A 17,280-nucleotide genomic window follows, 5' to 3' on the forward strand; every position below is an offset into this window, starting at 1 on the left:
AAAAGGAATTCTTCTGTAATTGATGTTTGTTGTGGTATGGTTTCCAAAATGAAATAAAATTCTTTGTTGTTGTTTGATGTACTGAGATTGGGGTTGAAAGGTAATAAGAGAAGACGTCCAAAGAAAGACATGTGTTGTCTACATGGTTGAAATGTTCTTTGATTGATCAATCCGATGGACCAAGCCTGACTATCATGTCTTCACTAGCCTATGTTGTAACAGGAGATAAGTCCAAAAACTGAAACATTTTCAACACATTTTTCTGAGATAACTCAACACAAGAAAAAGTAGGAAGAGTTGTCAAAAATATTTATTAACTACTGAAACATATTTCAACAATCAGCCTTTAAAAGATCCTAATTTGAGTCGATCCACCATCATCTCCTGGTATGGATTGAGTCTTGGAAACATGCAGCAGCAGGCGACTCCATGAGTAGGCCTGTTCCCACAATTACTCCTCCAGTAGTAAAGCTAGTAAATGTTAATAAATCCTGACAATTCAAACATAGACTAGTCAGAACCTTTAACCACCTACCCTACTGAGTCCAGTTGATCATCATATAAAATAAACATAATTACTAGACACAGAAATTCAGCAGGGCTGCTGCTGACTTTACAGTATCTGTAGCTGCTACAGATGCATAAAATGAAGGATAAATTTCACTGTACAGTTTTTAAATGATTTATCAGTCTCATTTGTCTCAATGAATACACAGCAGTGGTTACTTTTAAGAGCCACTTTAATGATTCTCTTCTTTTTTTTCTCTGCACAAAACATAAACCGAAATTGACTTTTTAAAATGCTCTAGTGCTTGAAGAGTATCACAACTTATACCTGTCTTTTGTGTGTAATCACTGAAAATAAAATCAAAACAAGTCAGGAAAAATATCAGGACAATATTTGTGCTTGAGTATAATTTTCAAGTGCCTGAATGTTAGACATGCATCTGTCTATGTTTGCTATAATTCTGAGCAGAAATTAAATATCAAGTACATCATGCTAATCCAGAAGGAGACAGGTTCTGTGTGCCAAAGACTTTAGGTGCAGAGAAACTGGTGCATGCTTTTATTTTCAGTAGGTTGAATTATTGTAGCAATTTCCTCACTGGTCCAAAATTGAGCTGCTAGAGTCCTGAACAACACCAGGACCATAGATCATATCACACAAGTTCTCGGATCAGCTATTGGACGGTTTACTTTGTATTTTGAACCAAGAAATATGGAGAAAAAACAAAATAAGAAGCTATGCAGGAACTTTAAACCAACTTAGACAAACATTGGATAGCATGTAATGCAAACAGAAACATTACTACAGAAGCCAAATCTCAACAAGTTGATCAGGCTTCCTGTTAACTTTCTTGGCTGACAACCTCAGGGGGGAAGAGCAGTCATGGAGTGCAGGCCAACCAATCAGAGTCTAGATAATGTGCAAGTTATGCCACGTTACACACAGCTTAAGAAAAGTATTTTTTTTTTATCACATTCTTCACTCTAGAAAGAACTGAGAATGTAAATAAACTCATTAAAGCGATATCAGACGCTAAGTCTGTGTAAATTACAAATTTAGCATAATTAGTCAAGCTATAAGTTATATTCAAAAGATTTAGCATACTGCTGGCTAAAGACAAGAGATCGTTATGACTAAAACAAACAATCAAGGATATTTTAAATATAGTTGGGGGAAGTGGTTAAAAATATGAAAACATCAGATCACTACTTCTTTGTTTTACTTAACCTAAATTTTTATGTTGTTTCTGAATTATCTGTCAACAAAATGCTGATATTTTAGCCAAGTTTAATGATGTATAAATAACCTTATTTAGATAAATTGGGGACTAAAAGGGCTTTTACTTTGGAAAAAAAAATCATGCATATTTTTCAGAATACTAATTTCCTCAATTGCCCCAACTGAGTCTCGTTTGTCAGATTATAAGTACCTTAAGCAAGTATTAAACATGCTTTTCATATGGCCCACATTTCTGTTTTAAAAAATTACTTTCGTCATTTGTATATGATGTAGTATTCTAATTGTAAATGTTATGTTTTCATTACCTGTAAGTTGAAAATCATCATAATAACAGAGATAAAGACTTTGAAGCATCCATCTTTGTGTAATTGATCTATATAATGTGCTTTAATGAATGATAAAGTTTTTAATGTGTAATTTATTGTGGCATTACAGCTGAAATATCATTCAATCAATCAATTAATTAAGTTTTTGTATAGCATATTTATGCAATAAGTGCTTTACACCATAAAAACACAAAAGAAAATCAACAATTCAAGCATTACATTTTTCCAAGTGTCACCATTACACATCAAAATGTTGGTCAGTGTTTAATTTATTATAGTACTAAAGTAACTCTAAACAGGTGGGTTTTTAGTCTAGATTTAAAGGAAATCAGTGTTTTGTCTGGTTTACAATGGGAACAAACTTATAAATCAGGACGTTTGTTCCCGATTTGTGGTGCATAGAAGCTGAATGCTGCTTCTTCTCACCTGCTTCTATTGGGAAATATCTTAAAAGTCTACATTCATTACATTTTTCAAAGTCAGTTATCTGTTATGTACGTTTTTTTAACCTGCATCTGTCCATATATCAAAGTGTAAATCTGTGTATCTGCATTTTCTTTGTAATATTTGTTCAATTCTTCATAGGAAGTGAACTGGTGGGGTCCCAGGCAGCCCCCACACAATGCCATGGCAGCAGCATGGCTTTCACAGGGCCTCGCGCTGCTGCCTTTACGAGAGCCAGCCAGACGGATCCCCTTCACACCGTAAAGCCATCAATAAGGGGAACAAAGAGGGCAGGTGCTGAGGACTGCATTGAGTGCTCACCTGCACCCAGCAGGGGAATATAGTGCGTCCAGCCATGCCAAGAGGCCCTCCACATTCACATCCCCACTCACCAGGACACTAATGGGCTAAGATGGCAAGCCAAAGAGAAATTATTTCTCTTTATTATAGACTGAAGCAAATCATCAGCTGATGGTGTTGAATATGACAGTACATGTACCTTATGCACTGTTTAGTTCAACCAAACTTTGGCTTCTGCAATATCTAAAGCAGGCTGTGACAGAATACTGCTTAACTGGGTATTTATCAACATTTAATTGGTAACAGAAGTGAGTATGAGGGCGCTGACTCTTGGATCTGCTTTTCAGATTTTTATGTACTGAATTGAATTTTAAGTAGGAAGATTTGTTACTGGCTTGCTGAAGTCCTTATACCCCTGCAGTATTTTACCTTTGATCACATTTCGACCTCAAAGAATGTATTTGATTGGAATCTTGTGTCCAGGCCAACACAAGGAAGCACAAAGTTGCAAAGTGGAAGGAAAATATTTTTTTTCTATTGCAGACTTTTATTTCAAAGACTGCATTTTTTCTTGTATTCTGTTTGTTGTGTATTGCTTTTAATTTTTATTTTAGTGTTACTCTTTAGTCTTTATTTCAGTAGCTCTTCTTGTGTCCTGTGTTTCCATTAACCAAATAAATGTGAAATTTTCTTAATGGAAATATGTCAATTTAGGAAAAACTCAGTATTTTCAATAGAAAGTTTTTGCACTAGGAGGAGATGCTTTTTCAACCAGTATCAAAATAAATGTGTTTTGCAAAACTGCAATGGAAACATTTTTTTCACATCACAGGAGTCACATGATCAACACCCGGATGTTACTACTGTCGAAACCGACAAAGAAGACGACAAAAAGTAGGCAGAAGGATGGGGGTTTTTTTTCATACAATGTGCAGCTGGTTCCACCTGAGCTCTCACAGCATCGCTCAATTTATGACGCTCAAAAAGCGTCTGTCATTTGAATGCGTTGAATCCATAGTTCTTCTGTGAATTTTCTTCTGTGGAATTTTCCCAAAATGCTTGCATACATTGCCTGCTCCCAAGTACAAGGGCTTGTTGTTCCAATTCCTGAATAAGATGCCAACATCTCCTCTGATGGCTGATTGATAATGAGCTGAGCACATGGCTGAATTATGGATATACATATCTAATGCCATTGTCTACATCCGTTCCTGTCAGGATCTTTTGTGACTTATCGCATGAACAAGCTTATTCACATATGATTTTAAGTTAATTTCTCATTTAACAAAAACACTGCAACTGCAAAATTGTGTTTTAGCAGAACACAAACAAAGATTTGCACACATTTGTAATGGAAATGACAATTTTCTCTCAAGTCCTCACCCAGCTGCTCTGCATTCTGTTCATTGTGCTCACCTGGTTTCCATGTCACTAATCACCTTCCAATAAGTTACAAGTCAGCTTGTTTCTCTCACAAATAGCTTCCTTCTGCGATCCCTTTTCTGCCATGCGGATTACCTGCCCTCATATTGCCTCACCCGTTTTCATTTAGTCTGCAGTCTCCATTTGGATCTGATTCTATTCTATCACTAACCTTGAAAACTTTGTGAGTCGTCAACGTACTGCGGGGATGCGTGTCTGTTGCAGGGAGAGAAGCTGAGCATAATTGTTTGCAGGATGGCTGAACAATCTAGCTAGAAGACATGTTAACAGTCTGCAAAAACTGAGACTAGGTGGAGGTTTACATGAAGGACAACCACTCCAAACATACAGACAAAGATGCAAAAGAGAGATTCTGATCAGTGGGGGCTAAACTCTGAGCCCCAAAGATCAAAATCATTCAATTATCCAAGTATTCAGGACCATAAAAATATACTATTTCATTAAATACACAAGAATAATTGTCTTTGTGACCTACTCGGCAATAAAATAGGCATCCAATATTCTAATGACACAAACAAATTAGTCTGATTTTCATAGGAACAGGGATCTATAAACATAAAAGGGTGTTGTGCAATTCCCTTGTTGGCATACAAATTAAAATTAAGAAATTCTGTGTCTTGCCTGCCATTCAAATTTAACATTTGAATTATGTATCTTTCTTGAATGGCATTAAATAAATAAAAAATATCCTATAGAATAACATCTGCATCAGCAAAACCTGGATCGAAGTTTAAACAAGTCTAACCACATAATCTATTTAAAAATCACAGACAAGTCTTGAAAACAAATCTCCACAAACGCTCTGGATCCAAACTCAAATTGTAAGCCTTTTTTAATAAAAATAATAGGCAAACATTTCATTATGTAGATGTGAAAATCTGGAAGTGACAGTCCTGTTTCTACCAGCTGTACAGAATGTTACAGTCAGTTTAATCCAATCCAGAAAGATTCAAAGCTTGTTACTTTGCAAAGCAGTCAGGTGAAGTTTATTGTGTCAAACTCTTCTATTTGAGGAAACTAAGCTGGCTTTGGAGCAATTATTAATTATATACACTGTTCAGATTTTTATGTAATGAATTAGAAAACCATAGTTTATGTTGGTCTGTTGCATAAAAACCTCAAAATAAATACTGAAGTTTTCGGTTGCAAATTATGAAAAAAAGTGAATTTGTGAATGCTTTTGCAGAAAACTGTGGCAGGTGTTTGTGTGTAAGTACATAGTTGGAGGTTTAGAAAACTATTTATGCTGTTAAGGCAAAATATTAGTGGGACCTCTGGGGATTTGAGGCCAGCAGAGAGCTCAGAGAAGACATATGGCAGACCTAAGCCACAGGTAGGCTTGGCATGAGGCAGGCAGGCCGCCTTTGAGCCGCCGCTCTGGACGAAGTGACAGATGTGTGGTGAATCTTTAACTCCCCACTGTCCCTGCATCTGTCCCCGCTCTCCGCGACGATGGCTCTGCCCCCTCCTGTGAGAATAATAAGCCAGCTAAAGAGGGAGCTATCACTGGACTTATTGATTAGTCCAGCTTGCCCTGGCCGGCTTCATTTAATGACCTCTGGGAGTCATTATTGAAGAGTCATTGTCTTTGTGATCAGTTCAGACTTTCTCTTACCATATGGGAATCCTCCTGTTGCCACCTCAAGGATGAGATTTATAACCTGCTTCAACCCACAGACGTGTCCACTAGTTTACTGTTTGAAAATCAAAATGTTTGTGTTTTGTTTGTCTTTTACAGAAAATTAGGTCACACCAGACAGCAAGTTATAAATACAACATAAGAGGAAAGCATACGCTCTAATCTCTAACAGCAACCTTATTCATTGTCTCTATTTAAATCCTTCCATAGCAAACATATTGCTGACAAAATAAATGATACATCCCACTTTATTCCCGTTTACACGTTCTGTCTAATCTTCTCAGACGGCCCAAATGGCAGGGACAGTGTCCCACTCTGTTTCCCCACTCAGCCATGGCACTGGCAAGAGATGGTTTATTTTAATTGAAAATTAGCAAAACAAAACAAGGGCAAGAGGATCCCTGAATAGGGCCCCTTTCTCCGGGAGCTCCTGTGCCGTTGAATAATGCATATGGGAGAAAGTAAACAGCAGCCGTGGGCCTTGCTGGGGGAACAATGAGCCGCACACAGCCCAACCAGGGCGCCTGATTTTATTACTGGCCTGTCAATCCCCCCAGCCTGGGAACTGTGGGACCTAGGCCAGGCAGCAGCTGCTGACCGCTCCGCACTGACCCAACACTCCCGGCAACCCGCAGGAGGAAGCGCTCACACCGCTGCATACCTCTGCTCTGCGCTCCGCACTGTCCACTCCTAATCTATCTATTCACACACTCAGCGTGGGATAGCTGATTCCATTTCCTGTCCGACTGGACCGTCCCTTCAGCCTGATTCATCCAAACTGAAGTGAAGCAGAGGCGGGTAGAGTAGCTACCCAAAAATTGTACTCAAGTCAAACTAGCACTTCTTTGACATGTTTTTACTCAAGTAAAAGTAAACAGTAGTTATCCAAGAAATTACTCAAGTAAGAGTGAAAATGTATTTGATAAAAAGGCTACTCAAGTTACTCATACATTCAGCTAAGTGTATGCTAAATGTATGGCTAGATCATACATGCTAAATGGTTTTTAGCATGTAGGTTTTGTTTCTCTAAATATTGAGTTTGGAGATTGAATTTATATTATATTTTATATATATCTTTATATTTGGTCCTTCTGATTATGTAACTTTTACATAATCAGAAGGACCAAATATAAAGTTATGTAGAAATTTTGGTATTTTAAAGACCAAAATGAAAATAATTTATATGAACTTTAACAAAAAAAAAAACTGGTGTTTGTCTGTGTCTGGTAAATTTTTGGTTAAAACAGGCTTGTTTTTTACTCAGAAAGGTTCCTCACAGTGGGTAGAAAGTACAGCAGTTTGACTCAAGTAAGAATAGCGATACCTCATAGCAAAATTACTCAAGTAAAGGTAAAAAGTACAGCATAGTAAAAAAAAACTCCTAAAATTATGTTTTTTCCAATAAGTTACATAAATTGAGTAAATGTAGATTGTTACTGCCAAAGTCTGAATTTATGCTACCATTTCAAATATTGTATCGTCGTAAAATTTAAATTCCAACTCTTTCAAACTGACCTCATTAGATGTTTTATTTGCAAAATACATGTTATTTTCACTTAATAAATTCTCCCATGTTTAAGGTTCTGGCCTGTGGTCAGTGTGGCTGATTCTGAACTTTTTCCTCCCAGCAGAACATTGTTGTCTGTGTTTGTGTGAGTGCTCCCCTGTCTGCATTGAGATTCTGGTCTTGCTTCTGGTTTCAGCCAAGTCCCGGTTGCCATGCCTACTAGCGACTGGTCGCCCAGTATGAGTAATGATGTGATGTGGCTGTGCTTTAAAGTCCCAACAAAGACCTTATTACCACTGCAGCACCTCATAACACACCATTGTTGTCAAGTGCTCCTGATATTAACCTGCTTGCTCTGGGGCTTCCTCTCTTCACGCAGGAGATGTGCGTGGGTAGATAGGTGTGAGCGAGTGTAGTCGTGTAAGCATTTTTGGAGAAACTCAAATGAAAGTTGCTAGAAACTGGCCTGACTTTGCATTTTAACTTAATAGATAACCAACATAAATAATTTGTTTGCTCTCAGATTAATACTTTTCCTCTACCTAAGTGAGGGGTGTCCAGACTTGTTGTCATGTGGGCCAAAATCGTTGAGTCAAAAGTACTCATGGGCCAAGAAAATGTAAAAACAATTATAAAAATCAACCAAGTAAAGTCATCTGAATTTTTTAAATGTTTATTTTTTTTGTAGAAAAGGGATCCATTGTAGATCCAAAACTTTAAAAGGATTTAGTTTTCAAATACTTTCAGGCCTGGCTAAACAAATTTATTCCCAGTTATTAAAACAAGATTTGGTGCAACTTTCTTTCAAAACGCTAAAGCTGAGTTTAATAAATGAAATAAAAGCTGATTAGGGTGCAGCAAAGTTGGCTTTTCAGTAAATGTTTCTGTATAAATACTTTGTGTTTTACTTTAAATTTTTCATTGCAAGAAAATTATTATTTTACCCTGATTGAAAATATAAAGTTTAATAAAGAAATTAGTGTAATACTTGAACTGCATTTGGAGGCCAAACAAATCTGTCCAAGGACCACAAATGGCCCTTGTACCTCACTTTGGACACCCCAAGTCTGAGGGTTCATAATTTATTATTATTATTATTATTATTATTATTATTATTATTATTATTATTATTATTATTATTATTATTATTATTTTACACAGTTATAGAGCAATAACAGCAGGTTCTGCATGTGAAATGCTCTTTGTGGTAACAAAAATACTGCTGCACACAAGAAATCTAGATGCTGCCCCCTTTCCCACAATGAAACATAGTGGTGGCAGCATAGTACTATGGGAATACTTTTTGGCTATAATTGATTTTCCTTACCCAATAAAAGTACTTTTTTTTTTTTCAAAAGCAAACAACAAAGCATTGCAAATGCAAAACTAATAGATGAAATTCTGAAATATTTTCATAAAGCATAGATTTATTTACACTCTTGTTTGTTCATCAAATCTTGTTCAGTATCTTATTTTAAATGTAGTTTAAAAGTAATTAATGATGGTACTGAGTTTAATGATGGTTCAGCGTTCAAAGATTATCAGTAATCAGAAATCTAGACATGAATGTTTGGAGGATGATTTTTGCCAATGATCAGGATAAAAACTATTCATTCTATTCTTCTGACAAGACATATGAAATACTGGGGGGGCTTTCTTTTTAAAACATTTTGGTAATAAAGCATATATGCGTAAATAAAACAAATGTATTTATTCCAAATAACAGTAATAAATCATCTGCTGTATGTTGCCTGACAGTGCTCCCAACCCTGTGAACTGTCCACAGGGCCAGACCTCAGCAATGTGTGAAGTACCATAAAACGTGGATTGTGTCTAAGTGTGTGTGAGACACTGAGGCAGGATGATGCCACAGGATGTTTGAATGTTTGACTTGGTTAAACAACATCCTCTGGCAGAGACGCCACAGGCTGCAGATGAAGTGAGAGATAAAAACAACTGAGATCCAGGCCTTCACACCAGCCATTGTCGCTGCTTATCTCTAATGTGGGGCTTTCTGCTAATGACGAGGAGGAGAGAGGCGGAGATACAGGGAGAGTTTGAATCAAGTAGGAACCAAAATCGTGTTGTTGTGTTTTTGTTAATACAGCTGGAGTTTGGGGACTGCAAACTCCAAAGAAATTGTGTAGTTATTAGAAAACTGAACTAAAACTCTTTATGCAAATATCTGCACGTGTTGTATTCAGTTCTGTGCAAAGAGTTTCTTTAATTTCTTTTTTCCAACAACCAAGACTTTCTTGGAATATTTCAGAAATGCCCAAAGCTCTTGTGAAGGTCTTTCTGAGTTTTTCTTTGGACTCAGGCTCATATTTGTTCAAAAATATGAACAAATTAAATACAAAAGAACAAGTGTCAGGCTTTTAAGAAAAGACACAAACAGTATCTAAAGATAATGCCTTTAAAAAATGACTAACTAATTATATCTACTCAATTACATTTACTTAAGGTAACATTTTTTAAATGTACTTTAGGTGTATTTGTACTGTGCTGTATTTTATACATTTACTTGAGTAATTTTATTATGAAGTATTGCTACTCGTATTTGAGTAAAATTTCTGGATTTCAAACCCACTGAATGAAGAACAAACATGTTTTATCCAAAATGCACCAGACACAGATGCACACCTGCAGTTTTTAACATTTCAGAAGTTTTATTGAAAGAAACTGATTTGGAAAAGTATTTTTTTGCCAGATTTTTGTCTTTGTTTTTTACATGAATTATTGTAATTTTTGTCCAATACCAAAATTCCCACTTTATATTTAGATCCATCTGATTATGTAATTTTTAAATATTAAATAATTGATCATTTGATCAGTTACTCAGAACTTGAGTAGACTTTTTACTAAACACTTTTTTTACTTTTACTTGAGTAAAAATGTATTGAAGCAGTGCTACTCTTAATTGAGTAAACTTTTTGGGGACTCTGCCCACCTCATTGCACTCTGTTGCACCACTGAACGCCACAGGAAATCCTTTCTTTCTCTGGTCATCAGCTCCTTTCTAGGAGCCAAAATATGAAGAAATGAGAGACCAATTAAGAGCCATTCATGACCTAAATGTATTATTTTAACAGGTTTGTTTGTGTCTTTCAGATAGGAGGTCTCTTTGTTTCAGCCTGATGAGGCGTTCACTCAGGTGCTTCACACAGGATGTCTTGTCCTCTCCGGTTTCCCTCGCCTCTGCTGGCAAATAGGTGCGCCAAGGAGGTTATCATCTTGAAATCACCACTCCAGTACGAGCCTCCACTATACAGGGGGAGGGGACGATGTGCCTGCATACATCACTGTCACCGTGGGAAACCACATCCATCAAATAAAGTCAAGCATTTACCTGTGTGGCTCAGGTGACGATGGAGGAGGGGTTGGGGACTGGACTGGCGGGGTATGTTGGAGGGCCAATGGTGAGAAAGTAACCCTGACATAGGTTACAGTAGTGCTGGTGAGCCACCCATCATACTGGGTTGGCTGGTTAAAGAGAAGTCGGATAAAATTTCATCTGTTAACAGAAATCTTTTCTTGGTGGCATCAACAAAAGTCCCAAACTCATCTTCTTCCCCTTTTCTCGCTGACAAAATCACAGGATTAAATTATTATGACCCATATACTTGAGACCCCCTCTAAAATCTATTATAGTTCTTTATTTTAATAGTTCAAACATGAAATATACGTTGGTATGCATTACTAGTGAAAACTGTGTTGGCGCTACTGCAGAAGCTAACATCCACAGTCAGTCAACAGCAAGGAAAATAAATGTCACTGCTGGATTGGCTACTTGCAAATGCCAGTCAATGTCTAGCATTGGAGTTTGGTATTTTAGCTTGTAATGTTTTTGAAATATTTTACATACAGTACAGACCAAAAGTTTGGACACAACTGTGTGTCCAAACTTTTGGTCTGTACTGTATATATAAAAAATAATTTTTGAACAAGCAACTAAAAGTTATATTCAGAAAAAAGTGTCTTTAAATAGTCAAACCATAAATAGTTGGAGGTCACTGCTATCACATCCGGGTGACTGTGGTTCAATGGCAATCTGAATTATTTACTCAAAACCCCACAAACTGATTCTCATTTAACCGTGAATTTACCCAACTGACTCCTATTTCTGTTTTGGGATGATAGACCAGAAAGTGCAGATAAATACCCAATCATAAGGGGTTGCTAAGGAAAATTAGTAAATATTTGGTTGATCAGCATCACTGACTTTAATGTCACCCCCGCTATAGAAAATGAAGGAAAGTTTTTGATTGCTATGGTGATGAAGTTGATTATGGTGACGACTACAGCTGAAAGAAAACATGGACCAAATCTCAAATCTCTATCTTAAATGACAATATTTGCTGACTCAGATCTCTGAGCATTCATATCCATTAGTTTGTTGAGAGCCTGATTGTTAGTTAAATCCAGGGGGATTGCTTGTGGTTTGGTTTCAGCAGGATCTGGTTAAATCCTCAGGATTTCTGGGTTTATTTTGTGTTTTAGCTGTGATTAATTCATCCTATTCAAGTGTATTTTCATTCTTTTAGGTACAAAGGTCTCTGCTGTCAGTCAAACTTTCAATTTTGATAGAATTTAGTCTGCTAGGAATTCATACATTAGCTTTTTTACAGTTTTGAGATATGAAATAATTAAATACTTTGCATTTGCAAGTTACTAAATAGATTTTTCAGTTGTAGATAATTTATCCATTCATATTATTTCTGTGAATGAAGATTGTTATATTATTGTGGAACTATCATCATTTTCCAACCATTCATATGAATCCTTTTACTAAGTGAAATCTATTAGCACATCAGCTCCACCAACATGTTTTTTTTTGTTTTTTTTTACCATCCATAGCATTTCCATCACGTTGAGTCTGAATTTTGACTGGACTATTTCAACTCATTGATTTTTATTTCCCTTTATAGCCATTTTTGTGGAGTTGTAGCAGCACATGAAATCACTGTCCTGCGATCAGATTTTGGACCAGATTTTAGCTGTGAAAGACCTGAGGAAGGTTGATAAAATTAAAACAGACCTTTAATGTACAGTATTTTGGTGCTAAGCTGTTCAGTGACTTATAAACTAACAAAAGTAATTTATAGTCTGTTGTCTGAGCTTCAGTGAGCTAGTATTAGGATTTTAGAACTGAGTGATGTGCTCTATCGACCTGGTTTTAGTGAGAACGCCAGCTGCAGCGTTGTCAATCAGCTGCAGCTGGAGGATTTCTCTTGGCAGACCTGTGAAGTAATCATTGCAGTTCAACGCGACTAAAACTAAACACTTAGATGAGTTTCTCTAGATCCTGCTAAGACATTAGTCCTTCAATCCTGGAAATGTTCCTCAGATGATAGAAGGCTGATTTTGTGATTGTCTTTATATGTTTCTGAAGGTTTTGGTCTGAATCCCTTATTACACCCAGATTTCAGGTCTGATCAATAATTTCTAGCTGTATTAACACACATCTGTATGGTCCAGACAACTCTTTCCCAAATCTATAGAAACAGCAAAAGGGTTATTCTGTTTCCAGAATCATTTTCTCCACTTTAACTTAATTTTTGTTTCATAAATACTGATATTGTAAAATATGTAGTGCTTTTTGAAGCTTGAAATGTCCAGATCATTTTAATTATGTCAAAACATAGAATTGAAAGTATTTGTATTTGTACTTTTATCAATCCTATTTCTGCCAGCCTTTCTGATCCCTGCATTAAACTATGTTGAATCACAACGGTGCAAATGCCTCTCTGCACGTTCTGCATGCTTGTCATACATAAAATGATGAGGGAGAGGCGTTTGTCCCAGCGCAACTGTCAAATTTCATAGATCAACCCTTATTTCAAAATTCATAGGGAAGTAATTAAATATAAATCCCCACCCACACATTTATTAGAAAAATCTGTTAGAGATACTGGAGGAGAATTAATTATACTCTAAAGTCATTAAAAGTAGAGTACGTCTCTGCTTTAATTACAACCATTCTTTAATGTGTTCACTTTGAAAGTTTATCATATTCCTCACACTCTAATGAAGCCAACTTCCATCACAAACACAGCCATTCCTTTGACACATGATGTAGTATTTAATTTGGTTTCCTCCTGAATAAATCACTCCTCTGACAATGCTAAACAGAGCTGAGCAGACCACGGTTGATAACAGGGATATTCGGTTACACCTGCTGATATGTAGATAAGATTACATTTGAGACAGAGGGTTGAGGGGCTGGAGGATGGGTTGGGGTGGAGTTGGTATAAAGGTTTCCTCACCCGTGCATGAAGAACAACATCTAAGTTGGTTGGGGCAGGGAGCCAAGAGGATGACACCAGACCTGGTCTGAACACAGACATAAGTCTCTAAGCTGGGTGTTGGAGGTTGTCGCAGAGCTAATCCCTGCATTTGGACTCTGAAGCGCTCCTAGACATGGAGGTCGGTCCGCTCAGAGTGGATGGAAGCGGGGTCGAAGGGTCGTGTTTACCTGCAGCAGGTATTTCCTCTGGGAACTGATAAGACTCGGGGAGGGGAAGTGCTCTGTTCCAGGTGAGTGCAGAGGGGCCTGAAAAATGACACCAAACACAATCTTTACCTAAAACCCCTTCCTTCCATTTTAGGCTCCGCCCCATGTACCCACAAACAGGTAACCTTTATGGTTCATGAATGACCTGATTCTTCACATTTGTGCCTTTGAGTGTTTATGTGCACTTAGGGTTTTAAAATGCACATTTATATTTACATATATACAGCTCGGGAAAAAAATTAAGAGACCTCTTAAAATGATCGGTTTCTCTGATTAGGTATATGTTTGAGTAAAATGAACTACTGACAACATGTCTCTGAAATCCCAAGCAAAACTTTTGTTTTTATTTGCAGAAAATGAGAACTGGTCAAAATAGAGAAAAAGATGCAGCACTTTCCGACCTCAAATAATGCAAAGAAAACAAGTTCATATTCATTTAGAATCAACAATACAATCAACAATTAGCATTTGGCCAGTCAGTAGTACCTGTGATTAAATGCATAAGGTCAGGACTCCAGTTTGTAGAGAAGGCCCATTATTGTCTTCTTTTAGATTATTGGTTAAAATTAACCTTTATAATAAGGCCTTTAATAATTAAAGTTCTTTTGTATTTTTATTATTTCATTTTGTCTTCAGATTTTTTTGTATTTTAATTGATTTGATGTAAACTTTTTGATTCGTTTTGTATCATCTATAATTTTGTTTTAATAGATTTTTTAAATGTTAACGACCTTGTAACACTTGTTTAAAAAGGGTCTATTCAAATGAACTATTATTATTATTATTATTATTATTATTATTATTATTATTATTATTATTATTATTAATAAAAATCTTAATGAAACTTGCTTTTCTATTAAATTATTGCCTTTTTTTCTTCTTTTAAATGAACATTTTGTGTTAAATTTTACTGTATGTTCTGGGCAAAGTGTGTTGCTGAAGCAGGCAGCTGTGATCTGACTAAGGTGTCACCTTGTTTGTTTTTCCTTTCTTGCTCTTCCTCACCTGGCTCGGCTCTGCGTCCCTACCCCGGGGTGCTGAGAGGAGTCAGTGAGCTAGAACATGTTAACAAGGCCAGCCTTAACCACTGTATTGAAAGACACACATGGTCTCTGTACGAGGGAGGGGGAACACATGGCGGCAATGGAAGAGTGAAATGCTTAAAATCATGTTTTAAATTATGAAAATGTGTAATTCATAAATTGTTTTGGAGACTTTTATATGGATTTGTTTGCAGAAAAAATGTGTTTTTGTTCTTAGTGACCTTGTTGTAGGTCTGAACTGGAATATATAGTGAACCTCAGAAAAGTAGTTATTTGGGCTTTTGGAACTTTTTGTCATGGTACAATTTCAAGCTTCAATATATCAATCTATAACACAAAGTCAGGGAAAAATATTAAATTGAAGGAAAACAAGAACTTGATTTTCCTTACAAATAGAAAAGCTCCAATGCAGTTTTGTAAACGAATGCAGCAGATAAGGTTGTGGAGAGGTTTAAAGTGGATCAGGTTATAAAACAATATATTAACAACATTTAATTGTTTATCTCCTGAACTTTCGAGATAAAAGGATTATCTCGAAGGTTTGGGAGCAATGCAACACCTCAACCACACCTCTACTCATCCAACAATCTACTTTTACAAAATTCACTCTTCATCTTGTTCTTCCAACCCCACTCTTCCTTACCCTCATCCAGATCTCAACTCATCCCTCTTCCTCCTCTTCATCTCTTTTTCTACTTTCTAGTTTCTTTCTTTTACCCACATTTCCTTGTTCCAGGTTCCATTTTGGGGACCCAAAGTTGTCTCGGGGAAAAAGCCCATTTCCTAAAGACTGCACCATTTAGCTGAGTCTCTTTCTCCCAGGCTTTTATCAGCACGTCTTCCCTATGACCTATCCTCACACCCAACCCATCCCATTCCATGCATCTTGCTATGGCGACAGTTTTCTTCAGCAAGGTCAATGGCGGGCAATATGGAAGCAGCTAAATGTAAAGAAACCTTGAACAAAACCTGTTGAGGCTGAGACTAAGGTTCACCTTCCAGGAGGACAATAACTCTAAACATACAGCCAAAGTTACAATGAAAGGGTTTATTTCAAAGGTTGTTGCTTATTACCACAGATTCCAACTAAGAATCTGTAACTAGACTTGCAAACTTGTGAATGTGATGCTTAAATCTGCCTGCGTTTGAGTTGTTTTGCAGAAAAGAATGGTCTTGTAGAGACATACCACAAAAGCCCTCCAGTGGTAAATGCAACAAAAAGTTTCTCTGCAGTCTTGACTCTGAGATGCTGAAGACACTGTCAGATATTTGTCAAAAAATTTGAAATTCATGAATAATTTTCCTTTCACTTCACAGCTAAGCTCTACTTTGTGTTGGTCTATAGTAAAATTAAATAAGTGGAGGTTTGTGGTCACACAAGTGAAATTGTGGAAGGGGTAATGATAGCTTATCCTACTATTTATACTACATTGGTAATATTTGATTCCTTTCTTTAGTTGTTTTCATATAATTCGTAAACTTTTGAAGTTCTATCAGCTGCCCTGCAAACGAGCTTTTATCACCACAGAGCAAACCAGGTGCTGTGGAGAATACATGAGTCTTGACACCTTTAAGCGTTTATGAGCGAGTGAATACGTTTCTGTGTCAAAGAGAGGATCTTTGGTGTTTGTCCTCAAGAGTTAGCATATATAAGGAGATGAAGGAGGTGTGGGAAGTAGGTGCGTGGTACACTCCTGTTTTCTCCTTATCTCCACCTCCTTGCACCCTCTCCTCCCCTCTTCCCATCCCTGCAGTAAGCCTCATTAGTACCAAGGAGCTGCTGAGGTAGCACACGGCTGGCATTGTGGCCAATCCAAACATCGGATTCTCTCCATCCGAGCCCCCCACTTCAGAACCCTCAACCAAATCCCATTTCAGGCTCTGCAGCTGCCCTGCTCTGCCAGAGCACTTAGCGGTGTCATTCTATCCGGCTCTCCAGGCCTCTGAGGAAACAGGCCTGTTTTGTGCTTGGCAGCCTCTGATATGACTCCAGAAATGGAAATGAAGACATGGATCTTCATTAGGAGAGGCAGGTGTCCACAGAGATTCCGCCCAGGTGAAGGAGAGGGGAGGGGTCCGGCGGGCGAAGGCGACGCCAGATGATGGGGAATGAGATCGGTAGGGGGTTTCGATCCTTAAACCCATCGATGGGCCAGTAAGCATCCCCCCTCATACACTTACATTCAAACATGCGCACATACATACTCCCTGCCATCGCCCCTGCACCCTGCCTCCCTCCTCCACCCCAGCACTTAATTGCCCATGTAATGAGCTGCAGTGAATGGAATTACTTGTGTGGAGGTACTTGAAGACCCCG

The 17,280-nt window shown here is 37.4% G+C and overlaps 1 long non-coding RNA gene across 1 annotated transcript in view; it reads left to right on the plus strand.

Annotated features, from left to right (window-relative positions):
* LOC116714548 (uncharacterized) overlaps positions 1-3,624 on the plus strand; it is a 54,786-nt gene extending 51,162 nt beyond the window's left edge. Inside the window, exon 4 of the long non-coding RNA XR_004338075.1 lies at positions 2,659-3,624. This is a non-coding gene — a long non-coding RNA (uncharacterized LOC116714548). The remainder of the gene's footprint in view (positions 1-2,658) is intronic.
* The last annotated feature ends 13,656 nt before the right edge of the window (positions 3,625-17,280 follow it).

Source organism: Xiphophorus hellerii, chromosome 23 (genome assembly GCF_003331165.1).
Source record: "Xiphophorus hellerii strain 12219 chromosome 23, Xiphophorus_hellerii-4.1, whole genome shotgun sequence".
In the NCBI taxonomy this organism is placed as follows: domain Eukaryota; kingdom Metazoa; phylum Chordata; class Actinopteri; order Cyprinodontiformes; family Poeciliidae; genus Xiphophorus; species Xiphophorus hellerii.